Genomic DNA, 13,883 nt, shown 5'->3' with positions numbered 1-13,883 from the left:
GGCTCTTGCTCAGTGGAGGTTTTGATGTCTTCAAGGAAAAAAGACTAACTAACCTCTCCAGGCCTCTGTTCCACTGCTTGCTTACTGACATTGTGATTTCCCCAACCACTACCCTTATATTCAACTGGAATCTCCCTCACTGCAATCTGTGATGATTGCCTCTCACTCTCTTGCTGACCTGCTCTGAGAAGAGTCTCTTAGATTTGCTCTTACAGACACAGATACAGGTATGCATCTTACTGCTGACCTCATTTTTACCACATCAACACACCTTAACCAATAAATATCTACTCCTTGTTACCACATCTGGTGGATTTTCATGAGGGTTTACACTGCCATTGTATGATACTTGTAAAGGACAAGATGCTCAATAAATACAGGTGACCCTTTCAAATACACTTATGCCTCTGGGATTTTTCACACACTTTGTGGGAGCTGGTGTTTGGAAACAAAGAAATCCATACATAAACATGATCCTGCAGTCTCATAAAAAATAAGGTTTGTTTATCTACAGAAAATCAAAAGGGCATCATACTTTTATTTATGATTCCATTGCGGAGAAATAACCTAGCCTCACAACCAAAACTCCACAGGCGCATTGCATGAGTTGTATCTTAAAAGGAATATAAGTTTGTCGTCAATCATCTAGTTCCCACTATCTGGAAAACTTAAACAGAACACCCCATATCACTTCTAATTGTGCTGCACATCACTAAGTTAGTAACCTTCACTTACAAATATCAAGTGACTAAAGGACCATAAATAATACAAATATAGTATCACAAATTTAATATCAAGAGAAGGTATTTTCTTTAGAAAAATCTAATTAGAAAATACCTAATCTGAAGCTTATCCAAGCTAGGTCCATATTTATACCTATGACAGGAAACTATCTCCCAAATTTAATTTAAAACATCAAATAATAGCTCAGATTAATTTTCCCACTTGTGGTCTAGTTCTAGCTCATGCATCCTTGTTGATTTTCAGCTTTCCAAATTCTCATCCCCTTCCTCCAAAGTAAGTAACCATTGCATAACCATCATCACTTGCACTTTATTTTTCCTATTTATTTTTTTCCTTTGCAAAATCAAGTTTTATCTCTGATCTCATTTCTACCTAAAACTCTGTGTTTCCACATTCCTCCAGGAAAATGAGCCGATCAAATCCTTGCTCAAGAACAGGTTTTACTAAGCCACTAAGCTCCTGTTTGTATTTTTAACAGCTCACCTCTTTGTAGATTCAGAATGAAACTGATTTTTTAAAGCTGCTGTAAGACAAATTTCTCCTTTGGTTCACAGTCAGGTTTCTTCTTTTTATTCCAATAGCCCTGGATGAGTCTTAGCAGCTGCTTGTGTATAATAACTCTTATAATGTGTCATTTGTGATGTATGCCCTTCCTGCAGAGTCCATCTGGTAGGACTGTTCTCTAAATAAATATCCCAAGAGCTATCTTAATTGTCCAAAATGATGTTACACAGTTCTCTCCCTGATAATAGCTATCCCTACTTTTGTATCGTGCTATATTCACCTCAGATGTATTTTGGAGCAAGCTGAGAAGCTATAACATAACTGCAGCATCAACTGCTGTCACAGCATAGAAGGCTAACATTATATGTTGGTAATATTTTTCCAATAGGAAGGCTTGTTTCAGCCACAGAGCAGCTTCACTGATTTCAATACTTACACATTCAAAGCTCTAGTGTTTTTACTACCAGCCAAGACTACATTGTGAATTTTACAGCTGGAAAAGTAGGGCTTTGTAAATGCAGATGCTTACTGTGGCAGCCTTTTTTAACTGCAATTTGGTTTCCCCTTAAATTCATGGTGAAACAAATACACTTTACCTTATATACCCTTCATATATACCTCTATTTCATATATACCTCTACCTACTACACACCTCATTTACCCTACCTACTAGCGCTCCAGCATTTGGCATAGATGTAGTTTTGTGTGTTTTGCGTGAAAATCAGCTTTAAAACCACATAGAGTGAAATGGCTTAGGGACAAACCACATTGGCACAGTATTATAAATGCTGCAAACTTGCTATCTTCCACGTAAAAACTGCAGTCACCGCGGCTGTCAGTTTGTCGTTTCTTGGGTTCAGCTATCAGTGCTTTAATTAGAAACTCTTACATGTTAGGAAGAGAAAATCCCATGTATCGAGATTTCTGTTTGCAGAAAAATATAAAGCAATACAGGCAGCTTTAACTATTGCAAATTAAATTTTACGTGTTTCTTCTACTTATCTCAGTATTAGTTTTAGGTCCTAAAATGGAGTGAGTTCACACTTGGAGGTGGTGGATATGGGAGGTTTGTTGTTTTTATCTGTTTAAACCCGCGTGGTTGCAAAATATTTCTCAGATAAGTCTTTGTGAGAAAAAATAATCTAAGCTTGGAAAATCAAAGAGATCACACACCAAATCAGCAAAACCTTCTTTTTCACATGTCTTCTGGGTGGCTGAAGCTGCCAGGTTCACAACCCTTATTTGACCAGAATCCGTGAAAACAGTTCAGATGATGCCATATGTTCTCAGGATATGTACACACAACCACATCAGTTGACACCAATTACCAAATCCTAATGAAATAGGAGTACAAAGATACATTAGTCTTCACAGAGGCTGTTTTTATTTTCCCATGCTCTAAACAGAGAAAAGGCTTCACAAAGCACATCAAGGTGTCACAAAAGCATTGTAGTCACTGAGAAGGAAGCTATAGCTGAATGTTTCCTACAGTTGAAAGCAAATAGTGCCCTAATGAGAACAGATATCCTTCAGTAGGAGCACAAATGAGTACTACAGTGACACCATCAATGACTCTTGTCAACTGTTTTTATACAAATACCAAAGTTGTCCGTTCTTCTGGCTCAATACTTTACTTCAACAGAATTAGTTTCTGTAATGGCTGGTAAGAAAGAGGGAGGAAGCAGCTGCAGAAAGGAAGGTTGCAACAAGCTTACCTATTCATTTAAATTACGCTTATTTTAAAATACGAGTACTATTTACAAGTTATAATGCCCAAATAGTGAAGCAAACCAAACAAATCATTTGGTCTCCCTCCTTTCTGTTTGTTTAGCCATACATTTGTTCTACAAAGATATAAGGTATCCAGTTTAATTCTTTTAATTCAAGAAAAGTGAAAGTTCTTGACACAAGGGGGCAGGAGCTTCCCAATTAAAATCCTATCTAATCCACGCTCTAATGACACATTGCTAATTGTCAGGACTATCGACCATTTCTGTGAGCCAGGATGCAAAGTAGCTTGCTTCAGATGGGTGGGGGTTTTGTTTGTTTGCTTGGGTTTTGATTGGTTGGTTGGCTTGGGGCTTGCTTTCTTTTTTGGTTGAAGTTTGGGTTTGGGTTTGGGTTTGGGTGTTCTTTTGGTGGGTTTGTTTGTTTTCCCCATAGCAAGAAAATAAAAAGAAAAATATTTCTTAGAAAGCAATGCAAAAGCTCACAAAAGCCTTGTGGACAGCAGAAGAAGTTGTTGCCTACTCAGTTTGGGGATTTTAACTAAAAAGGCTTCCAGAAATAAAAGAAGTACTTAGCAAAATTGTTTTCCTACCCTGGATTGGTTGCTATATAAACACTATTTTGCAGAATTCTCAAAGCTTTATTTCCACAGCTTCCCACTTCAGCTTTTCAGCAAGAGCGAAGCAATTAATACCTATTTAAGGCAGCAGCTGCCCATGCTACATTAGGTACCCACAGCCATGGGGGACACCAAGCTCCACTGAATATGATGTTTCCTGCTTGGCACAGGTTTCTGAGAAGAGCCAATCCTTTTGGCATTGATGAGAAAACCTAATTTAGATAAGTCTATTTAGTCGTCTTCATTTCTTCCACCTAATAACAGAGGTTTTTTACTTGCATTTGAAAGACTTTGCTTTGAGTTTTAGGGGGTGTCTGAAAGTCATCATTGTCTCCAATCTGCAGGTGATATTCAGATAATCCTTGATCCCTTCCTGAGGCCTCCTTATTCCTTGCTTTTCTTCCTTCACTAGAGTTCATTCCCTAAAGCATAGCAGCTACACTGTTTTGAGAGATGTTTTACCCCTGTGCTCACAGCAGACAGCTCCACTGGTATAACTTTAAGTACAGATGTACCGTGAATCTTGAATGGCCAACATTCATGAATGCAGCATTGCAAACTATATTTCTATGCCTTGGCCTATGTAATATCTGCATTTTTACTGACTTTATTTTTAATATATTTAAACTTGTGTTTATTCTCAGGATTATTTGGGTGAAATGGAATATCATACATCTCAGGAGGGAGTGTTTCATACACTGAAGTCACTCACACTATGCTATCAGCAGCAAGAAATGTACTAGGTTACTAAGTATGACCTTTGGGTTATAGTGTTCACTGATGCTTAACACTGTCTCCACAGAATGCCTCAAATCTCTTGTCACGTAACAGCCAGATCATGATGGCAGAGATGATGGTAGCTTTTGGATATTACTTATTTTTTTAACAGAGAAGTGTATGAGAAAAGTTTCAAGTATTCTGTCATCCACTGACTTTGGACTTTCTTCCTGCATAACTTTGCTTTAGAGCTCTTATTGTTTGCTACTGCTAAATTTTGATTATTATAAATTGTGCTCAAGAAGTAATAAAGTCCCAAAGATACTACTGCATAAATGTAATTGAAATTGTACATAGTGTTATTTATAGATTATAACTTTTCTTTTTAACAAGATTAATTATATTTAGTTTCTGACAAATTCCATTTTTAGTTACAGCTGAGGATATTGCCCTTCTCCTTTCCTTTTTGATCTAAGCAGCTAGCCAGCTATTTCCAGCAAAATCTTTCCATTTTGGGAAACAGGCATTTCCACCAGAAAACCATTGTGAGCAGAAGATCCCAGCACCTTTAACATCAAGCTTGTCAGCACACTCAAAGATATTGGAAGATTCTAAAATTGATTTTAATTTTAGTGTTCTGTTCTCTATTTAACATTTAAGCACACACCACACATTTGTTTTTTTATGTCAATGTAAAATTCAGTTCCATGGGAAAGCCAAGTCAGTTATTCTGGAATATGCTGGTGAGCAGGACAGTAAATCAAGAAACTTGGGGTTGGGTTGGGGTTTTCTTTCAGTTTAACAAAATATATTGAGCTAGCCTAAGTTTTAATAAAAATCTTTCCAAGTGCCAATCCTATAGTTAATATTCCAAATTAAACAATAGCTTTTGCATTTATACACACACCTACTCAGTGTAAAAACTAGAACTAACCATTTGGAGGAAAACTCTCATTTAGAGAATCCACCTCCAGTTGCCCACACTTCTTGGGAGGAAGCATGCTCTGTCCCACTCCTTCTTCTCTCCACCCCACCCACACCAAAGCAAACCACTCCAAGTCAGCTCCAACTTACCTTTTTGGTAGTCTGTGAGAACGTGTAAGTTCAAGCCTCAGCCCTCCTGCCCTGCCTGCTTCTCTCTTCTTCCTCCCACATCTCACACACTGTATCCCAGTCTGTGATCACACATGTGCATTGGAAAAACAAGAATTGCCCTCAAATGACTTGGGGTCTGTGAAGGCAAGGATTTACCAGAAAGAGCTCAGACTTTGGAGAGCCATTAAGGAGGTCTCATATACATCTTTCTTGACAAGACTCAGGGTCAATGCAAGAAAAATATCAACAGGGGATTTTTTTTAAAAAAAAAAAAGGTAGTAAGCCATTGTTTATATTTTTAGGAGGTGATGCCTTACCAATATTCTTAATCTCATGCCTGTTTTTCAGCTCTGACAGATGGTGAAAGCAGCTGTGTTTCACTTCCTCCTCTCCTGCACAGGGCCTGTTTCAAGCCTCTGAAATGGTCCAGGGATTTTTACTAATCTAAGCTTTTTGAAGTGGCCCCAGTGCCTAAGCACAAGAACAGTGAACTAAATACTGGGTTACAGAAGGTCTAATACTGACTATTATACTTCCCTATACCACAACACAGTTATAAATACAACAGACATGCATTATATGGTAGACTGCTACTGTATTTACACTGAAACACATTCATGTTCTTATACTAAGTTGCTAAATAATCAGTTGTCTACTTGCCACTTTGTTAGCATTTCCTAAAGGCTTATGAAATGACCCTGCTATGTACCTGCAACCAACTCTACTGGGCACACATACAAGCAGAGGTTACTTTCATACTTCAGAAGTATTATAAACCTAAAGGTAGCATAGAAATAAATCGACTTAATTGTACCTCTTGTCCAAACTGCATGGAACAGACTAGAAACTACGTAAAATTGGTCAAAGCCTGTCAGAGGCTTTCAGAGAAATTATTAAATAAAAAACAATCTAAAATTTAATGCAAGCATTTTAAGTTAGCTGCCCTAGAATATGACATGAAGCATGTGCTCTTAAACATCCAGAGCTGCGGGCAAATAAATGATGTGGGGTTTTGGCTTTTTGGGTTTGTTTTTTTTTTTTTTTGGTAGTTCTTTTTACAGAAGTGTGGTTAAAAGCTTTCCAATTACCTTTGTCTTGGGATATCTTTGTTAGACCAGAAAATTTACCATCTTAGGTTCCATTGTTTCTGAGGCACTTTAGTATCTATATAGTATATTATGTTGCTTAAGAACAGGTTTCTTTAATTGAGGAATTAGGCAGTAATATGTATAAGGCAGTAGGTAGAAAATTGCTGTGGTTCTGTTGGAAAGATAGCTCCCATGCAGCTCTGAGAGAAAAATTACCATGGAAACCTTTTGCTAAGATGATATTGAAGTGCAGCATGTACACTTACGTCTGTCCTTTTGTAATAAGCAGCATTTTGTGATACAGTCTGAAATGACTAAAAAGGCTATTTACACAGCAAGAGACGAGGACTTATTCAGGAGAATTACTGCAGAATTTTGTTATGCCTCAGAGATGGCCAGCTGGCAGTATATGTTGTTACAGAAAGAGTAGTATTAGGAGATGGGACACACAAGTGATCTTACCTGAACAGCTAGGTAAAGTCTAATTGATAAACTCAGAGGAAAATTAGGTTTGTGAACTTCATGCGGCCATAGAATGGTCTGTTTTTCAAATCAGTATGGACTAAGCTCATAAACTGCAGAGAAGTACCTTCTCACCTTTCTTCCTCTAAACACCAGCAAGCCTGGTATTTAACAAGGGCAGCAGCACCTCTCTGGTGACGTTCCACTTCTGGCTTTCACAACACAAGTAGGTCTTTTCAAACTCTGCACTGGGATTTGATTACCTTTTGCACAGTTATATATATGTTTACAAATGTATCGCATATGAAGACCCAGATTAAGACATCTTGTTCTTTTGGGTAAGAAAGACCAAAATGTGAGACATTACTCATATAATTTTGACCACATTCAGTTCATAAAAGAGCTGTGCACAAAACCACAGCAGCACACAGGAATATGTGTTGTCTTGAATCTTAGAACACAAGCCAGGACATGTTCGTTATTCTCTAAAGAATAAGCAGCAAATATCAACAAGTATCCTGGTTTGAAGTTTGTTATGATTCTGGCATCTTCTTGTCCTAGTTTTGTATATACCTGCCACTACTTTATGCCCAACAGTCTTCTCTTTCTGAGCTTTATTCCAATATAATTTCTATTAGACACACGATCATGATTTGTTACTTGGTTGGTCATAAATTAATAACAAATTTTGTTAAACAACATGTCCTCCTTATTGGAAAGGTAGACTCATGGTAGCTATTGCCAATTATAAACACCCCAGAAATTACTTTTGCCTTTCCCAGAATTTATAACAAAATTAAACCAACTCCATTTGAACAGCCTAAACCACTGTATCCACAGTTTGTTTGCAGACTTTCTTCTGCTGCTTTTATTCACATGTGCAACCATGATACCTATTACACAGAGTAAAGTTTCTGTCTGTACTTTGAATTCTCACAGTTCTCAAATTGCCATTGCTTCAAGAAAGGAGCTCTTGGGACTCAGACTGTAGACTAAGCATCTAGCTAAGGCTGAAAAAGCTGTCAATTAAGTGAAATCTTATTTCTTAGTCTAATTTGTCACATGGAAAAGATTTCTGTGGATATTTTGAACATATTCTCCAGTAACTGGGCAGTATTGTTACTGATTCTTTACCAAAAGGAAAAGGTTTCATTAAAAGGTTTGAGAGTAACAAACCAAAGATAGCTGAACAGCTCTACTTCAGTCTTGCTACTAAGTTATTCAGACTGAATATATTTCTGCCAGTAGTGCTCTCTGAAGATTCTTACTGGAGCTCACAGCAAAATGTACTCAGAAGTTCCCATCATGTATGGTTTAATGGGAGGTATCACTGCCCGTGGGAGGTGTCCCTGCCCATGGCAGAGGGGTTGGAACTAGATGATCTTAAGGTCCTTTCCAACCCTAACTATTCTATGATTCTGTGATTCTATGTATGTACAATTAACATAGATAAACTCAAAGACAGTTAAATAAAAGAATCAGATCTTGGATTACTGGGTCGTACACTGTGGGACTTGGAAGATTTCAAACACACGTTAAAACGGATTTTGACAAATTACCCTTTATATTACCTAGAGCAATGTAGAGAGAAGGACACAGGTTATTTATATTATTCACCAATAGTTTTGAATTTTTGTTTGCATATAACAATATGGAGCTTAACTAAAACCACTATCCCATGCAACTTCACTGAGTATCTAATCACAGAAGTCCGAATCATCTAAGGCACATTACAACCTTCCCTAACCTAGATAATATGCTACATACCAAATCTAAACCCTATACTATAGATCAGTGCAAGTTTCACACAACTGACTTTCTGGTCCTAGTGAAGAAGTTAAATTGCAATAAGGTGAAAATAGCACAAAATTAAATGGTAACAAAGCATTTTGATCACTGAATAGTCGAGTCACAGAACACAGGGAGCAAAAGACATTCTGGCTTGGGGATTTTGGGGGTTAATTTTTTGGGAGGATTGGGGGTTTGTTTGTTGGTTTGGTTTTGGGGTTTGGTTTTTGGATTTTTATTTTTTTTCCAAAAAGTAGTCCCAGCCAGAAAATAATTTTTTTTTTTTTTAAAGTATCAGGTAAACTATTTTAGCAAAGCACAGGAAGCCTATGAGAGTTATTGAGGGCCTTAGGACATTTACCAGAACATACATTTAGGTTTCCTTTGTTAGCAGACAGTACGTTCTGACATGAGAAAGTCTTTATCTTACCATACAATATGAAATAACAGCTCAAGAGATAAAAGACCTTGGCAAATATATTATTATCAGTTGTTTTGGTAACTATGTGGCAGACTGCTCAGGGGAAGATTGACAAAATGTTTCTGCTCTCTTGATCTGCATCAGATTGAATGTGATCTTGTTTGTTACCAACATTATTTTCTACCTTAGAAACTGGCTTTACAAGCCATTATAAAACAGCTCTTCAAGGATCTGAAAGGCAAATCTCTGATTTGCTTTGGAGCTTTCTACAGACACACTCTTAAAGACAACTGTTCGAATGAGCCACATATGTCTATGGTTTAGGTGACGCAAAATGACGTATACAGTGAAGTAGTAATTCATTAGAAGTTGTTTTTTATTTAGTTTGGGTTTGGGTTTTTTAACTGTTTTTACACAGCATACATTATTCAGGAAATTAATTGTTTTCCTCTTCTGAAATACACTGCCTGTACCTTTTATGATTGCATAAAAGCAAGCAGGCTGTCAGCTCACAGACTATATATTCAGCCCCATGGCCTGAAACTCCTGTAAGGCCTGCTAAGAGATTTTTAGAAATACTTCTTATTTTAATGGCATTCCGTCAGGGAATGAAGACTGATTCTTAGCATAATTTATGTGCTAAGACACCTGCAAAATACATAAACTACATAGGTCATTTCTAGAGAATAATCTGAAGATGTTTCGACATACAGAATAGAAAATAATTCAGCAATACCTTCACTCTGTTACTGAGCAAACCAAAATAGTTTCTTTGAGAAACTGAGACTATTCCATAAACCTATGTGAAGGTAAACCGATGGTGTACACCAGCTCCCCCTCTCAATGCATTAAAATGGATAAAAGCTAGAATTTGCAAGAGCTGACACTCCTGGCAAGAAATGTGCTCCTGAAAGCCGTGCAGATACAGCACTGAAGGACTTAGAACCTAAAGGACTTTTCTTAGTTCAATATACCTTCTACTAAGTCAGCCATTTTTTTGCTTAACAATCAACAAATAAGTTAGAATTTTATCTGTAATGATTTAACGTATAGAAACAGGTTAACAGTCTAATCATTTAAGGGAAGAATATTAACTTTGGATCAGTTCCATCCAAATTTTTAAGTGAAATATAATGTTCTGGCAGACCAGTATGTTTCCAGGGTTTAGCTTGTTGTATTTTAGGTTATGTGTTTGCAAGGAAGTACTGCAGGCAAATAGAAGCCAATTTGGAAAGTGACTGTGGTACAAGCTCAAAGAATTAGGGATAATTAAGCACTCTCAGTTCAGAAGTACACTTACCTAAATTTCCTGTCCTTTGTCCTTCCTGGGCTTGGAAAGCACAAAACACTTTTTCTTAGTTTGTCACAATTTCAGTATTTAGACTGTATTTACATTTAAGAATATGCTTTGGTTTGCCATTGTTACATATAAAGTTACTTTATATACTATACTCAACAAGCTCGTACCTCAGTCAGTATTTCAGCAACACAAAGAGGTTCATTAAGCCAGCCAATATCCCACCCAAACAGTTCTATGATTGTACTTTTTTTTATCTTTCATAAGACAGTGATCTAATAGATTAAGAATCAATCAATAAACCTGGATCTATTTTAAATCCTGTCTGTACCATCTCAATGGCAACATCACAGGGCTCAGAGCAGCTATGCTTAATGTCGTCATTAATTAAAAGGACTCTCCTCAGGTATGTTCAATTTAAACCCCTTTCATCAGGAAAGTGTTTTACAGCCTAATAAACTGCTTCAGATCAGGTTGAAACTCTTCAGAAGAGATGAAGTGACTGATGTAATTGTGACTTTAGTTACCACTATGCAGCAAGACTATCCTTTTGGCCAGCTGTTTGATTAAACCAGCCCCTTCTGTGCTTTGAAGGCTTTCCCTTGCACACACACATGCATACACTTGTGCCAAGTGGGCAGCCGTTTACCAAACTCCTGTCCAGCCCTCCAAGATCCATACTGAGAGGGATCAGCTCCTTATGACCCCAGTTTAGTTCCCATACTGACACAGCACAATTTCAGACTCCTCATAAAAGATGCTTTTATCTTTTTGTATCACACAATGTTTGACATTTTCATGGCCAGAGTGAGATATACAGGTTCAGTTCCAATCCTCCACCCAAGAAATTCAAACATTATAGCTCACAGATGTTAAAAGGATTTACTTACTCATTATATTTACTTTTTAACCCTAAAATTCCTGAAGCAATGAAGTCACACTTCAGAGCCTGCTCTTTCCCCCAGCAAATGCCTAGCTTGAACAGTCCAATTATTTTTTTTTCTGACCTTGTGATGTTTGTACTTACTGCTGCACTTCATCATAGTTCCTATACAATCAAGATTATCATGTACAGCTTGACTTATGGAATGGTGGACAAGTAACTTAGTATCTAGGGGATGAAGTTTTCAGTTCCTTTAAGAAATGCATTATGTGGGGTTGGAAAGAAAATGAATCCGAGTTCTCATTTTTTTGTCTAATATATGCAGCCCAGGAAGCAGGACCTCCTGCCTCCCTTGGGGTCATACTTTAAGAAGGATGAAGACTAGAACTTCTCTCACAAAGGCCATAATCAAGCTCAAGATCCACAACTGGAGAGGGGTGCTACAATCCAAGTGCAGAGGTTTCAGACCCATCAAAGCTTGTTTCCTAGCAGTTGCATCTGGGTAGCTCATTACTCAGCCTGAAGGGCTTTTCAGCCCAAGTCAGCTTTCTGAAGAGCACAGTATACAAAGACAGTTATTGAACTCAAAGCCACAAACTGGACTTTTGGGGCTGGGTGCCTGATTGTTTTCCTTTAAGCAAATCTGCATCTGAGATGTAATCCACATTCTCCAGAGAGAGAAAGAGAAGTGTCACAGGGTCTTTGCTCGCTGTTATGCTTGAGTGCCCTTCCTTCCACTCAAAAGTCAAGAGGCTTAGAGAGCTAATGCACAGGTATCAAAAAGCTGAACCATGACTATTGAAACAGTAAGAGTGATTTACAGCATACCTGATATTCAGTGTAATTAGGAGCTGAAGCACCCATTAGCAATCAGAAAATGGACAAATTAGTTTGTACCTACACAGGCTAAAAATGTTACCATTTAAATACTGCCATATAATGTTTTCCCTCCTTACCCTTGTTCCTAAGGCTAATATTCTGCTTTTTTTCTCCTTCCTGCCAATTCATCCATAGAGGTTCAGTGCTGTCTTCTTTCAACAAGACACCCCTGATTCCTGTTTAGTTAGGGACTCAGCATGCATGTCCAGTGCTTTCACCTAGTCCAACACCAACTCAGATGAAGGCAACAGCATCTGGCTTCCAACTGAGTCTCTAGATGTCTGTCAGATAGCTACCTTTTTTTTAGCTTCCATACAGAATATTCAATTTCTTTTTCCTACATCCTCTTATTTACGTGGAAATGTTTGCTGTCTTCATCTAAGAATCAGAAATTGTAAAGCTGAGATATTTCATGTTGCTCTATCCACAGTGCATTAGTTGCTTCTGGCTTTCAGGTGAAACGTCACTAATTTTGAAGTACCACACACAATGTGGATGCTCCCAAAAAATCATATATTACAGGTTCACCTGCTATTTGTGCTCCTGCACTCAGTAAAGTGATTTGATCTTCACCTCCTGGTTGGAGTAATTAATGTGTGTTGTGGCAAGTACTTTGTCTTGGCATGATCAGTTCCCTTCCAAATGTATTTTAGCTGTGAATCCTCAAGGACAGGAAATTTCTCCTGTCAAAACCATGCCATTTAAAGCAGTTGAGAAGTTGTAGAAAGAGGGAAACAGAAGCAATCATTACCTTTTATTTATTTATTTAACTCTTGAATGCTACAGGTAAGCTTTCAGCAAAGCATGTACATTACCACTGGAAATTATTTTCTCCAAGCAAGATGAGCCAGCAATAATCCCACACCAGCTACCTTCCATTTGAAGTCACATTTGAAGCATCATAGTTCCCTAGTGAAAGCAAGCTGAGATTTTGCCTAGTTTACTGGATGTTTGATTCAGTGGGTCACTGCCACTAGCCATCCAGAATATTCACTTTTCTTCCCACTGCCCCAGTTGTAACACTCTTATTGAAATCTGAAAACAAAACAAAAGAAGCCTAAAATAAACCTAAAGCAGTCAAGTTTTATTAAAAATTTCACCAGGATTCTGAAGCTGGAGAAGAAATCTGGTAATATCCCTTTGTAAGCATTTAGGATATCTTCAAAACTTTTCTTTACAAATCTAAATAATCATATGATCTTCCCTTCTTTACTGCTAGAACTGTTCTGTCCTCTGCCCATTTTCCACTTAGTGTGTAATACAGTCTTTTCAATCTGCAAAGCTGCAGTCTTTTCAATCTGCAGGTGAAACATACAGTTTTCAAACTTCTGCACACACTGTCTCAAATCCCTTGCATCAGAAACTACTCATGCTGCAGTATTTGTTATTTTGCCTAAGCCCACTGAAAAAAAGAAAATGCACACTTTCAGCTGCTGCGATTGCTACAGGTGCTTCTTAAATAATACTTTCTGATATGACTGCCTACTAAAGAAAAGGGGGAAAAAACAAACAGATCTAAAATACAGGAAGAGCTATTGAAATAAGTTTCAATAGGCTTCTCTAAAATGTTACATGAAGTTAAATGAATAGTACTACAAGAAGTAACTTTACAGTGGTTATATATCACGAATGGAAAAGCAAGCATATTTAAGTTTAAT

Source organism: Neopsephotus bourkii, unplaced genomic scaffold, assembly GCF_033783945.1.
Source record: "Neopsephotus bourkii isolate Nb327-2 ecotype Australia unplaced genomic scaffold, CSIRO-AGI_Nbou_v1 NB_1863, whole genome shotgun sequence".
NCBI classification, from domain to species: Eukaryota; Metazoa; Chordata; class Aves; order Psittaciformes; family Psittacidae; genus Neopsephotus; species Neopsephotus bourkii.
This window is presented reverse-complemented; position numbering follows the sequence as displayed.